The following is a 15,436-nucleotide window of genomic DNA, read 5'->3' as shown; positions in this document are numbered from 1 at the left end:
TGTGTTGTTGACTTCGGAAGGAAATACTGAATGTTGCAATTTTGTTGATGCACCAATACAATATAATGACATCACATGGCACGTGCAATTTTGCTGAGAATAAATAGGCTAAGAACTGTTACTTTTCACTATTATTTGGATATTTGACAGAAAAATAAATAAAATCATGAAAATAAATTGTATGAAAATTAGAGATTATCTGGACAAGCCTTACCAGTACATTCTTAAGTTGTAACATATAGCATTCTTAGATTTTCAAGAACATATACTAGTCTGGTAATTTCTAACAATATGCCCAAGTTCGCTTCATAGCAATACAATACTTTGAAGTAAGTCAACTAATAAGTCATGAATGAAATAATTTTATTATAATTTACCTGTTCAAATTTAGTTTTGGTATCCTGATCCTTGTCAACTTTTGTTTTAACTTCTTCATCCCCAATGGCACCAGGAACGTCTACATCAAGATCCTGTATCATATAATATACAGTTGGTATCTCTAATTCTAATTCTAGGAAATGGGCATTTATCTTCAAAATATCCCAAAACTTCTACTTAAAAGTGGTTCCTGGTGAAGGTGTTTTTCATTAATTGTATTGCCATAGTCTCATATGCATATATATGTATATGTGGCATATACACATGGCATAATTATACATTTTATACACCCTATGAGAGTATTCAGCACTTTGAAACACATTTTTCTTTTCTTTTATATGCAACGTATGATCCCCTTTTATGCAGGCACATGTTACAATTTTTTTCTTCAAGACACTGGCTGGTTAAAATGCATAGGATTTGCCAGATGTGACTTTTTATTTTTTTGGACACAACCATGAGTCCCAGAATATTGAATATGACTTCCAAAACATGAGCAAAAATTACATGAATTAAAAAGGAATTTTAAAGGGAGTTGATAATGTTTTCATGTTAGCCAGAACTGTGAGCATTAAGTATCAGTTTGAGATACCAACTGTTCAGATTTTTCTATCAATGTTCAGAGACTGCTTCTTTTACTTCTCACTACTACTTTTGCACTCAGGTATCAAATTTTAGATGGTGATTAGGGTATGCTCTCACAGGAAGTTGAACCTTCAGGTAAGGACTAGGACCTGTTACACCGTATCCACTTTGCCAGTGTACAAATTACCTACAGTACAGTTCTAGAAAATATCTTAAAGAATAAAAACTTGTGGAACTACTTTGATCATGTTGATATTGCAGACAGTTTTAAGGTATTGGGCAAATAACAGTAATGTTTAAAGAATGGCATTTGCTTGGTATATTCTTAAAGTTGACCATGTTTCACACTGTGTTGCAAATTTTTAACAACTTTTACCATGCCGTTTTTTGTAAATTTTGTATAGTTTATGATATTCCCTCAAGCTCAAGTAGAGACATATTTCAAAGTGATGGCCACTATCCAAAACGTTCGCAGAGAATTCATTTTACCATTAATTTTGATAGATAAAAAAACATCTTGATACTATTGGTAAACAATTATAAAACACAAAATAAAACTGTCAATATAATTTTTTTCAAGGGTGCCTTAAGTAAACGGATTTAATGAGACAGAATTCTAACTCCAACACTGAAAAATGAAGGTCGAATCCTGCGGGTATGTTTTGAATTTTGCTCACTTCATTCAACTGTTATCATTGCACTTGAGAACAAGAAGGTCCTCAGAAAAAATATCTAAGTCCAAAGGACAGGAACAACAAAGGGAAGAAATTTAACCAAAAAGAAAAAAATTTCTTACAAGGTACAAATATGTCAAAATACACCAAAAAATTGGAGGTACCTTCCATGTTGAACCACAGAAAAGTGGTCTCGGTTTTTCCCTACGGCCAATAATAAAAAAGTTACTAAAAATAAGCTATTTATAGTAACGTAAAAGGGAAGTAATTAAAAACAAGAGCTGTCTCCATAGGATGACACATGCCCCCGATGGCACTTTGAATGAATACTTATGGCCGATGTTAGAGTTTAGGACCTTTGATGGACCTGGGTCTTGCGCCTGACACGTAGTCTTACTGTGCCACACATTCATGCATAGTTATTTTAAAATCCATGCATGAATGACAAAGATATGGACCGGACACACCCATCAATGCACTATCATGAAATATGACCTTTGACGTCTAAGTGTGACCTTGACCTTTGAGCTACAGACCTGGGTCTTGCATGCGACACGTCGTCTTACTGTGGTACACATTCATGCCCAATAATTTTAAAATCCATGCATGAATGACAAAGATATGGACCGGACACGCCCATCAATGCACTATCATGAAAAATGACCTTTAACGTCCAAGTGTGACCTTGACCTTTGAGCTACGGACCTGGGTCTTGCATGCGACACGTCGTCTTACTGTGGTACACATTCATGCCAAGTTATTTGAAAATCCATCCATGGATGACAAAGATATAGACCGAACACGCCCATCAATGCACTATCATGAAAAATGACCTTTAACGTCTAAGTGTGACCTTGACCTTTGAGCTACGGACCTGGGTCTTATGCGCGACATGTCGTCTTACTGTGGTACACATTCATGCCAAGTTATTTGAAAATCCATCCATCGATGACAAAGATATGGACCGGACACGAAAATTGCCAACAGACCGACAGACTGACAGACCGACAGACAGACGGTTCAAAAACTATATGCCTCACTTTGGGGGCATAAAAAAATTATTGTAAGTGAACAAAAGAAGGATCTGCCAAATAAATCTGTTGACATAAATGAAATTTCAGATCAGTATCTTCATTAGTTACGGAGATATACCCATTTTAATTTGAAATAAAGGAAGGTAATTTGACATAAAATCAGTCCATAGTTATCTACCCTGATTGGCTCAGTCCAACTAATGACAATAATGAAATTTCAAATAAGTCCTATAAGTACTTACTGATATAAATCTATTCTGATTACAATCAGGGGAGGTAATCAGATATAAAATAACTCTGGAACCTACGATTGGATCTCATTTGTCATGGAATCCAAGATTTATTGTTGTTGAAGATATTTTGGAAGTTTGTATCAAATAAAACCATAAATGAAGTATCTATATGGCTGCAAAAGCCAAAATAGCCAATTTTGGACCTTTAAGGGGCCATAACTCTGGAACCCATGATGGAATCTCGCCAGTTCAAGAAAGGAACCAAGATCTTGTGGTAATACAAGTTGTGTGCAAGTTTGGTTAAAATCAAATCATAAATGAAGCTGCTATTGTGCAGACAAGGTCAAAATAGCTAAGTTTGGCCCTTTCAGGGGCCATAACTCTGGAACTCATTAAGGGATCTGACCGGTTTAAAAAAGGAACCAAGATCTTATGGTGACACAAGTTTTGTGCAAGTTTGATTAAATTCAAATCATAAATGAAGCTGCTATTGTGCAGACAAGGCCAAAATAGCTAATTCTGGCCCTTTCAGGGGCCATAACTCTGGAACCCATAACGGAATCTCGCCAGTTGAAGATAGGAACCAAGATCTTATGGTGATACAAGTTGTGTGCAAGTTTGGTTAAAATAAAATCATAAATGAAGCTGCTATTGTGCAGACAAGGTCAAAATAGCTAATTCTGGCCCTTTCAAGGGCCATAACTCTGGAACCCATATTGGAATCTGGCCAGTTGAAGAAAGGAACCAAGATCTTATGGTGATACAAGTTGTGTGCCAGTTTGGTAAAAATCAAGTTATAAATAAAGCTGCTATTGTGCAGACAAGGTCAAAATAGCTAATTTTGGCCCTTTCAGGGGCCATAACTCTAGAACCCATAATGGGATCTGGCCAGTTCAAGAAAGGAACCGAGATCTTATGGTGATACAAGTTGTGTGCAAGTTTGGTTAAAACAAGCAAATTCGATGAATTGGTATCCCCCGCCGAAAGGGTTTGTGGTGAGGAATGGCAAAAAGATATATCCGGCAAAAAGTTAAGGATGTTAATAAGAAGCAAATAATTTCATTAGTCAAAATCAATTTAACAGAAAACAAATGTTTAATTAAAGAGTACATAATAAATGTATGATACTTTGATCCTGACTTAAGAATTTATTTTGAATGGGATATGCTTACTGTAATAAGCTTAGCTTTTAAAATTAAATGCAGTTAATTGAAATGTGAGCTTGAAGTTTAACTGGAATGAAAGAACACAGGTAAGATATCTTGAAACGGCTGAGGGCAAGGTTTGTGCAGTCAGAACTTAACATGTTGAAGGTTTGAACATTTAAAAAAAAAAAAAAAAAAAAAAAGGAATGGAAATATATATATCTATATATAGATATATGTATATATTTATTTTTTTAGGAGGTGGGGGTGCAGGGGAATGGGAGAGGAAACAAACCCGTCCCTAGATTTGCCACTATAATGCCACCCTTTTCAATGGTGGAGTATTTAGACAATTTTCCACCAAAATGCCACCTAAAATGCCACCAAAATGGTGAGAAAATGAACAGGACAGTGGCAAACCTGTTTTCCACTAAATTCCACCTTTTTCTACTTGTGTACACCTTTAGGTGGCAATAAGTGGAGTATTTAGACAGTTTTACACCATTATGGTGGAAAATTTGTTTGCCACTTAATTCCACCAATAGCCACCTTCATGGTGGCAGTAAGTGGAGTATTTAGACAAAATACCACTAAAATGCCACCATTATGGTGTAAAATCTATTTTCCACCTAATGCCACTTATTTCCACCAATCCCCAATAGGTGGCAGTAAGTGGACAAAATTTCACCAAAACGCCACTATGGTGGCAGTCCTATTTTCCACTAAATGCCACCAAATAGCTGGCAATAGGTGGCAACTAGTGTAAATCGGCTGCACCTGCTGAATCTGAAAAAAAAATCAGTAGTAAGCAAAAATCAAATTATATTAATATATTTTTTATTTTTATGCAAAAATCAAAGACCCTTCACAAGAAATCACAAAAGATCTGAACACAGGATCAGGATGCTGTCAATGCAGTCTTATTTCTTCATATTCCAGGATGGCTTAAGTAGATGGTGAATGACTCTCCAAATTTCACTCCTTTGAATGTAAGGCCATTTTTCCAGCACACAATCTGTAACAGCAAACCATATATCTATTAATAAATATATTTTTCTAACATTCTGAATAATTTTGCAGAAAATTGTAAATTTCCTCTAGGAAATATATGAAATCAAAAGACTGAACTAACTTACTGACATAACAACAAACTCTGCAAACTTAATCTATGTCAAATAATATGCCACATCTTTATTAAAACTGTGAGAAGTTTCATCAAAATCTACATTGTAGAAAAATTTCTATTCAATTAATACAGGAAAAATCCCTATTTTTTACCAAATCAAGGTAAATAATTGAGCAGTGTTAATAAGCTTATAATAATTACGTGAGGTTTAGTGATTCTATAGACAAAGCTGCTATAATATTTTTCCAATTACAAGCATTTTCAATTAATCCGATGGACAGATGAAACAGAATGGACAACGCCAAAAATAATATCCCTCTACCTTTGGCAATAGGTAATAATGGCACCTGGGTTTTTCATCACATTTATAATTAATATTTATCATATAATATGCCAGGAAATTCTATTAATTGGTGTATTTCTTTAAAAATTAAGGATTATTTAAACATTACCGGCAGCTTTTGTAAAAACAAAATATTTACCTGATTCAGAATTATCTTGATATGTTTCTTTTATGCAGTAATAAGCTGTATGCTGCTCAGGTATATACAGCCAGGCAGGCAGATCATGTCACAAAGTTGCATTTTTTCACAGAAGGTTCCTGGTATGAAAAGTTTTAAGTGCATATTGTATCCTAAGTGCTAATCAACAATGTAAATAATTACAATGCTACAATTTTACCGGCAGTGTTATAAACATAATTGACCTATATTCCAGAAAATATATCTTGGATTAATAATCCATCTGCCAAACTTCCTAAAAGGAGATTGGTTGATTTTAATTTCAAGCAGTTTTGTAAATGTTGTTTCAAATTCAAGTATTTGTTAAGAGTAAGTAAATAAGACAATGTTAAAGACAGTAATAATTAAAAAAAATAAACAGTATAATATTGTTACCTCTCACAATGTGTTTCCATTTTCTCCCTGACTGACTCATCAAATGCCAGATTTCAAATTTTGGTATTACTACACAGATAAATTTATTCCACACATACACTTTTTTGGTCAGCTAAAGAAGGTGTCAAATACTTAAGTTGAAAACTATTGTAAAAACATCCTTTTTATATACACTTCTTTTTTTTTTCAATCAATGAAGAGAAAAGGCAAGAACTATTTCTTTGCATCTGACCTGATGTTTGCCTGCATATATAAATCTTAACTGACCCAAATTCCACCTGGGGTTGTTTCTATACATTAGTGTGGGAGCTTGTAACTTGATCTATCATTAATCTTATCTCTAACCAACTTTCACTCATGCAGAAATAATACACAGCGGACACATTCAAAAATGATCTTTTCAGATTCAGCCAGTACAGCCAATTTCCACTAGTTGCCACCTATTTTCCACCATTTTCTGTATTTCAGAATTGTTGATTGAAAAAGTGACTTATTTATATTTACATTGAATATAATACAATGATATAATAATTAATAAATATTCTGTCTCACAAAATAACCAAAATTCAAATTTTCAGAATACACCACTCTGAATATTATTTTTGTCCAGCTGGAGTCAGCGTACTTATTCTCATTTTAACAAAACCCTTTGAAGGAGCCTGAGTACGTGATACTGTTTTGCTGATGTCGGTCAGTCTGTCTGTCAGTCTGTTGGTTGTTTGGTATGTAGAACAATCGGTTTCCGGATGGTAACTCAAGAACACTTGGGCCTAAGATCATGAAACTTTATATGGAGGTTGGTTATGACCAGCAGTGACCCCTATTGACTTGGAGGCCAGTAGGTCAAAGGTCAAGATCTCAGTGACCTGGAACAGTTAAACAGTTTTCAGATGATAATTCTAGTGCTCTTGGGCCTAGGATCATGAAAGTGAATGGGAAGGTTGGTCAAAACTAGCAGATAACCCCTATAGATTATGAGTTCAGTAGGTCAAAGCTCAAGGTCACAGTGAGCTTAAACAGTTAAGCTGTTTCTGGATGTTTATTTGAGAACTCTTAGACCTATGATCATGAAACTAAATAGGGACGTTGATCATGACCAGCAGATGAGCCCTATTGATTTTGAGGTCAGTTGATCAAAGGTCTAGGTCACATTGACCCAGAACACTAGAACTGTTTTTGCCCAATAACTAGAGAATGCTTTGGTCTAAGATTACATTTGATACAGAAGTCACTTATGACTGGTAAATGACCCATAATTATTGATTTGAGGTCAGTACATCAGACGTCCAGTGCACAGTGACCAAATGATTTTTGTATCGTGTACAGTTACTGAATGCATCAAGGGGGGCATTTTTATATTCTACGAGCTGTTGTCAATGTGGAGTTTTAGCAAAGTCAGGGTCCATGTCAGTTAGGCCTGAAGTTTGACATTTAGTGTCCATTACACCTTGATTCCAACCCGAGTCCATGTGAAGATTTTTGTAAAGGGTAATCCAAAGTCCTACAGTTCGCTTCTAAATCAAAAAATTTCTAAGTTTTTTTTTTCCACCTATTCGCCACCAAAAAAATTTTCTAAGTCCCTATTTTCCACTAAACGCCACACAGTTTACACCATGAAAAAAAACTATGTTCTACTTTCCACCAGTTTCCACCTTTCTGCCACCATAAAGAAAAACTATGTTCAAATTTACACCTAATGCCACCTAAATGCCACCAAAATAAAGTGGCTTTTGGTGGCAAATTTACCACTTATTGGAAAAAAGAGTTGAATTACACCAAACGCCAGCTATTTCCACCAATTGCCACCCTTTTACCATGGAAATAAGTGGCAAATAGTGGCATTAGGCGGCAAATCTAGGGACGGGTAATTTCACATGTTGATTATAAATATTGATTGAAAATTAAAAATTAAAAAAAAAAAAAGGTAAAAGGGTGAAGTTGGAGTGGGGGGGGGGGGGGGGGGGGGCAGAGGATGCATGATCAGTGGTGGGCATGACTGGATGGGGAAGTGAGGTGGGGGAATGGTACAACTTAGAAGGTTTGAAAAAAATCTAAAATAAGAAATGAAAAAAAAAAAAAAAATTGGGGGGGGGGGGGGGGGGGGGGGGGGGAGTGGGACCAAGGCAAGTGGGTGACCAGGTGTGGGTGCGCAACTTCACAAGTTTATAATAAATGTTCACAGAAAAGAATGAAAGAAATTTAATAAAATTCTGCCAAATGGTAAGTTTGTAATGTACAAATATGTGGATTTTTAGACAATTAAAGGGCAATAACTCTGAAGTTACAAAAAGAAATCCTTACAAAATTGTCTGTGCACAACCACATTACAGTGCTCTAAATTCTGTTAAAGTTTCATAGTTCTAGGTCAAATATGTCAAAAGTTATGATGCAGAAATTGGCATATCTATAGATCTATAGTACCCTATATAGTTAACACTAGAAACTTCTAAGGGCCATAACTCTGGTGTTACTTGGGCAATCTGTCTGAAACTTGATGGGCCCCATAACCTCATAGTGGTGAACATGTACATGAAGTTTGTTTGAAAAAAATCTAAAATAAGGAATGAATTTTTTTTTTTTTTGGGGGGGGGGGGGGGTGTGTTGTGTGGGGGGGGGGTCAGGGGATAAGAGGGGAGGTGTGTGATCAAGGTAAGGGGTGACCATGTGTGGGTACACAACTTCACATGTTTACAATAAATGTTCATGGAAAAGAATGAAAGAAATTTAATGAAATTGTACCAAATGGTAAGTTTGTTATGTACAAATATGTGGATTTTTATACAATTAAAGGGCAATAACTCTTAATTTACAAATAAATCCAAATGAAATTGTGTGTACACAACCACATTATGGTGATCTAAATTCTGTTTAAGTTTCATAGTTCTAGGTCAAATATATCAAAAGTTATGATGCAGAAATTGCCATATTTATAGTACCCTATATAGTTAACACTAGAAACTTCTAAGGGCCATAACTCTGGTGTTACTTGGACAATCTGACTGAAACTTGACGGGCCGCAAGAACTCATTGTGGTGAACATGTATATGAAGTTTTAAATAAATATTCCCAACCATTTCCTAGATATGGCTCCGGACGGACGGACGGACAGAAAGACGGACGGAAAGACGGACGGAAGGACGGACGGACGGACGGACGACGCCAAAACTATATCCCTCCGACTTTCGTCGGGGGATAATAAAATCATAAATGAAACCACTATCGTGCAGACAAGAAATTGTTGACGGACGGACGCACAGACGGACTGACTACGGACGAAGGGTGATCACAAAAGCTCACCTTGTCACTATGTAACAGGTGAGCTAATAACCTTGGGGCAGAAGTAAAACCTACCTACATTTCTTCCACAATATTTAATCTAAAGAGTTAATGCAAAATAGAGCATGTAACTCAGTATTTTTAAAGATGTCTAATTCTACACCTTCTGTTTCAGAGATAAATTCACTTTGAACAGCAAGTAATCGCTTATAAAATGATTTTTTTTTTCACTCCTGTACAATAAATCAATAATAAGTCTTGAAAGAAGTAAAAACTTACTAGAAAAACAAGAGCACCGCCTTGCGGGTGCCTACGCTCATCTGATTTTTTTTGTATAATAGAAATATTGTCCTACCCATGATTTTCTAAGTCTAAAAAGGGCCATCATTCTCGCAAAAAGCAGGATAGAGTTATGTTTCTTGATGTACAGTGTCCACTTATGATTGTGAAAAACTGTTGCAAGTTTTAAAGCAATAGCTTTGATAGTTTATGAGAAAAGTTGCCTTAAACATAATACTCAACCAAGAAAATGATTTTCTAAGTCCAAAAGGGGCAATAATTATTGCAAAAAGCAGGATGGAGTTATGTTGCTTGCTGTACAGGGTCAGCTTATGATGGTCAACAAGTGTTGCAAGTTTCAAAGCAATAGCTTTGATAGTTTAAGAGAAAAAGTTGACCTAAACATAAAACTTAACCAAGAAATCTGATATTTTCTAAGTCCAAAAGGGGCCATAAATTTTGCAAAAAGCAGGATGGAGTTATGTTTCTTGCTGTACAGGGTCAGCTTATGATGGTGAACAAGTTTTGCAAGTTTTAAAGCAATAGCTTTGATAGTTTAGGATAAAAGCTGACCTAAACATAAAACTTAACCAAGAAAACTGATTTTCTAAGTCCAAAAGGGGCAATTATTCTTGCAAAAAGCAAGATGGAGTTATGTTTCTTGATGTACAGGGTCTGCTTATGATGGTGAACTAGTATTCCAAGTTTCAAAGCAATAGCTTTGATAGTTTAGGAGAAAAGTTGACCTAAACATAAAACTTAACCAAGAAATCTGATATTTTCTAAGTACAAAAGGGGCCATAAATCTTGCAAAAAGCAAGATGGAGTTATGTTTCTTGCTATACAGGGTCAGCTTATGATGGTGAACAAGTCTTCCAAGTTTCAAAGCAATAGCTTTGATAGTTTAGGAGAAAAGCTGACCTAAACATAAAACTTAACCAGGCAACGCCGACGCAGACGCCGACGCCGACAACCGCTCAAGTGATGACAATAACTCATCATTTGTTTTCAAAAAATCAGATGAGCTAAAAATGAAAATAAGGAGAAAAAAATTTGGTCCCAGTAGGTCTGGAACATACGCACCCCTGAAAATTGCAGTCAATGTAGGTTTATGGTAGGAATTGAATACTCTTCAAAAAGGAGGTACTTTATTATATGCCTAATACCTTAATTCCTACCACCAAAATATTGAATTCATGTCATTAGTTCTTGAAGCCATATGTACAAAACATTAAAAATAAAATCTGATGCTGAACCTTTGCTTGATCCTGTCCTGTGTCACCCGTTCCAGACATCCTAAAAATAAAGAATAGATAATAACAGGTATAGCAGGGCATGCTATAAAGTTTGGGCATTGTAGGCCCAGTTTTTGTTGATAATATACAGCTGTCTGCCAGAATGTCAAATAAGCTGTATAAATGGGAGTGGCTGTACTATGCAGGTCCAATCCTTCACTGGTTATTGATCAGATTTAAACAGTTTTCAGTCTCAAAGTCACTTTGACCTTGACCTTTGACAATACTTATTGGACAATGCTAAGTCTTTAGCCTGCTGGCAGCAAGTGATTCTGCGTTTGCAATCATTGCAAACAATATAAGTCTTCACGGACGTATGTTTTTTGTAATTACTATTTATCTGTCTCATGATGTCCCTGTAGAAATAAGCAGAAATAAACTTAAAGGTAAAGCAACGCACCTAATAAACAGTGCGTAGGTAAAGATATACCTTGGTTAACATGCTGTCTAACATTTTTGCGAATTTCTTTACCTTTTCTTCAAATAATCGAGCTAAAAATGATACACACTTTGTCTGGCTGGGTAAAAGTTGAAAATAGACACCAATATACTTTTAAATACCATAAAATCTATTAATAGGGTATCATGATCAGTTACGTCATACCCAGTGTCCCCTGATATCAAACTTATGGTACTTGTTGATCTGAAAATTATTGTCTGGTGTTCCGTTTTCCATTACGGTAATTTAAAAACAGAGTTGAAAATGAATATGATTATTGTATTAATCACATCAATTCCACACAAGTAAATGTTCTGCCGTCATGCAGCACGTGTAAATGTTCTGCAGTTAAGCTACATGTGAAAGTGTTCTGCAGTCATGCAGCACATGTAAATGTTCTGCAGTAATGCTACATGTGAAAGTGTTCTGCCATCATGCAGCACATGTAAATGTTCTGCAGTTATGCTACATGTGTAAGTGTTCTGCAGTCATAAATATTCTGCAGTTATGCTACATGTGAAAGTGTTCTACAGTCATGCAGCACATGTAAATGTTCTGCAGTTATGCTACATGTGTAAGTGTTCTGCAGTCATGCATGTTCTGCAGTTATGCTACATGTGAAAGTGTTCTGCAGTCATGCAGCACATGTAAATGTTCTGCAGTTATGCTACACGTGAAAGTGTTCTGCAATCATGCAGCGCATGTAAATGTTCTGCAGTTACGCTACATGTGTAAGTGTTCTGTAATTATACATTAGGGATTATGTGGCATTTTATTTATGTATTTTAGGATTTACATTTATTTAATTTGATCATAATTGTTTCATATCTATGAATTTATCCATAAAGTTATTATGTTTCATTACAAAACAAAAATAATTTAACACTGTGTCAAATTTTCATTAACCTTTAGCCTACTGCAGGCGAATTTAACAGCCTTTGCAAACAGCTTGGAACCAGATCAGACGCCGATTAAATCGGCGTCTGATCAGGTTCCAAGCTGTTTGCTACTCTGACAATTTCTTCCAATTTTGGAGCAAATTGAATGAACTTAACAATTTTAGCAGACGACATTTGCAGCAGACAACAATTTACCTAGCATGCTAAAGGTTAAAACAGGTCCATATTCTGCAGAGATAACACCAAACAAGGAGCTGTGTTCTCAAAATAAAAAATCATGGTAAAACCTGGTTAACCAAAGTGGGTTTTTTGTTGAGGTTTTAAGTTTGAAGGTGATGGTCAAATGAAAGTGAAGGTCATCTATATATAGGTCAGTTTTATAGGCTGATCACTACCAAATAGAATGTAAGCCTCCGCAGGTCTAGTCACAAGTAGTCCAAATATAAATAGTACTAATCTTTTTTCCTTTCCTAGTGCATTTTCTCGGCAGCAACGTGCTTACTTTTACCCTACCGCGTTTCAGTATGTATCACTTTGCATTCTAATGAAATCGGCATGTTCCTATCGCATGCTAGATAAAAATGGCGGCGTAAGAATTTAATGTCACGAAAAGAGAAATTGAAAGAAGCGAAAAGTAGTAAATTCAGCGGGTTGTATTTAACCAACTGTAGTTTTCTTATATAAAAGTTAACACCCCCTTTTCTTTTTGTTTTTCTAAAGTAGCGATCTAGTTCTTTATGGGAATATAAGTGTCTGAAAATCTGATATGCTAGAAAATGTCGAAACACCGTTATGAAGTGAGTGGATTTTATATGAAATAAAGAACAGCTGGATTTAGTGGTGTTCAGCCTATAAGGGGCAATACATGTTATTTTCTGAAACCCCTCGAAAATGAATGGAAATGCCATTAATCTATTCTTTATGATGTAAAACGGTAACAAATGGCTGAAAACGCTTAAATTTCTTGTGTTTTTGGAATTTAGATCGAATTTTCGACCAGGTGCACTATTTTGGTTCGTTTTAGGACCTAGTAAATGTCTTTTCTCGCATTTTAGCACTTCAGTTGTCTAAATATATTGAAATTAGCATGTTTCTGAATGAAAATGACAAACATCGTAACGATTAAATGGATGTTAATGTAAATTCCACGAATAAGGTAAATTAATTGAAATATTGCTTGCACAGGGCTAAATTTTGCATATTTTGGGGGTGGGGGTGACCTGTAATGAATTGTCATTTCTCTATATTTTCTCAATATTTTGCACCAAACAAAGCAGAATCATTGTGAAATAGGCGTACCTTGAGAATGAATGCAAATTCATGGAAAAATCAAACAAAATATTTCTCTTATAGGCTGATCACTACCAATAGAATGTAAGCCTCCGCAGGTCTAGTCACAAGTAGTCCAAATATAAATAGTACTAATCTTTTTTCCTTTCCTAGTGCATTTTCTCGGCAGCAACGTGCTTACTTTTACCCTACCGCGTTTCAGTATGTATCACTTTGCATTCTAATGAAATCGGCATGTTCCTATCGCATGCTAGATAAAAATGGCGGCGTAAGAATTTAATGTCACGAAAAGAGAAATTGAAAGAAGCGAAAAGTAGTAAATTCAGCGGGTTGTATTTAACCAACTGTAGTTTTCTTATATAAAAGTTAACACCCCCTTTTCTTTTTGTTTTTCTAAAGTAGCGATCTAGTTCTTTATGGGAATATAAGTGTCTGAAAATCTGATATGCTAGAAAATGTCGAAACACCGTTATGAAGTGAGTGGATTTTATATGAAATAAAGAACAGCTGGATTTAGTGGTGTTCAGCCTTATAAGACTTGCCAAAAGGTTTAAGGAGTGTCAGTATTAACTTAATCAGGTCATTAATGTGGGATGTAGGACCAGGGCTTCAGATAAGATGCGTATAGCGTAAATTACGCATTGAAATAATGCATATATTTATGCATGTCTGATAAGTGTTAAAGGATCCTTTTACAGATTTTATTAAGGGTATAAAAACATATATGAAATTGTACAATTGCACACAATGTTTTTATAAAGTGCAAACAAAATATGAATTGTTGGGATGCTTTACCTAACAGAAACAATGTGTGAGCATGCACTTGGTTACTAAGCCTCACTAATATTCCAATTGTTGAGTATACATTTCCATTTAAATATAGCCACATTTATAAAGCAGTGCATATTAATGTGGTGTCGGTTACAATTATTATCTTTCGATGCATAGAAAACACAGAAAGGTCTAGTCAATTTCAGATTTTACCATTTTACGCATTCACAAGAATTACCGGTATGATGATTAAATACTCATTAGCCTTAAAAATTATCTCGAGCCCTTGTAGGACCAAAAGTTGTTTTTCAAAGTTTAAAGTTTGAAGGTGAAGGTCAAATTAGGGTCAAAGTCATATATATATATATATATATATATATATATATATAGGTTAGTTAACTTAGTTTGTAGGACTTGCAACAACGTTTAAAGAGTGCGAGTAATTTAACTAAATTGGGTCATAAATGCAGGCTGTAGGTCCATAAAATGTTGTGTTTGTTTAAGGTTTTAATTTTGAAGGTGAAGGTCATAATGCAGTTTAAGGTCATCTATAAGTAGGTTAGTTTGTAGGCCTTGCCACATGGATTGCTGAGTGTGAGTATGAACTAATTTGGGTCATTAATGTGAGCTGTAGGACATAGAATGTTGTTAAAGGTTTTAAGTTTGACGGTGATGTCATTATGAGGATCAAGGTCAGGTCAATCTGAAGGTCTTGCCACAAGAACTGTTTAGTGTGAGTTTGAACTAAATCAGGTCTTTAATGTGGGCTGCAGGCATAACAGTAAAACAAATGGACAGTTCCATCTCTATATGCCTGGGGGCATAAAAACCAAGAAGTTGTTTTTGACTATGCTGAGTTTCAGAACAGGGTGTAATTTTTCTATCTCTTAAAATCACAACAGAAACACAGGTTTTATCTTACCTTAGTCTTTACGTGGATACTATACAGTTCTGGCATCAACCTTGAATAAACAACCTTGAATAAAAACAGACAAAAACTGCATCAGCAACAGTACTGATTAAAATGAAAACTTTACTAAAATTCAGCAGAAATGAGAACAAGAGGGCCATAATGGCCTATATCGCTCACCTGTTATCATTGCACTTGAGGACAAG

General features: G+C 35.4%; 2 long non-coding RNA genes across 2 annotated transcripts; both read right to left on the bottom strand.

Annotated features, from left to right (window-relative positions):
• Positions 1-376: 376 nt before the first annotated feature.
• LOC128552373 (uncharacterized) lies at positions 377-15,298 on the bottom strand. Its single transcript, XR_008369056.1, has 3 exons — positions 15,243-15,298; positions 10,883-10,922; positions 377-470 (listed from the first exon to the last, which is right to left on the bottom strand). It is a non-coding gene; the product is annotated as an uncharacterized LOC128552373 (long non-coding RNA).
• On the bottom strand, positions 4,676-7,595 carry LOC128552372 (uncharacterized). Its single transcript, XR_008369055.1, has 3 exons — positions 6,072-7,595; positions 5,658-5,776; positions 4,676-5,064 (listed from the first exon to the last, which is right to left on the bottom strand). It is a non-coding gene; the product is annotated as an uncharacterized LOC128552372 (long non-coding RNA).
• Positions 15,299-15,436: the final 138 nt, after the last annotated feature.

Source organism: Mercenaria mercenaria, unplaced genomic scaffold (assembly GCF_021730395.1).
Source record: "Mercenaria mercenaria strain notata unplaced genomic scaffold, MADL_Memer_1 contig_2594, whole genome shotgun sequence".
Lineage (NCBI taxonomy): Eukaryota > Metazoa > Mollusca > Bivalvia > Venerida > Veneridae > Mercenaria > Mercenaria mercenaria.
Note: the sequence above shows the minus strand (reverse complement) of the source record. Positions and strands in the feature narration are given on the sequence as shown.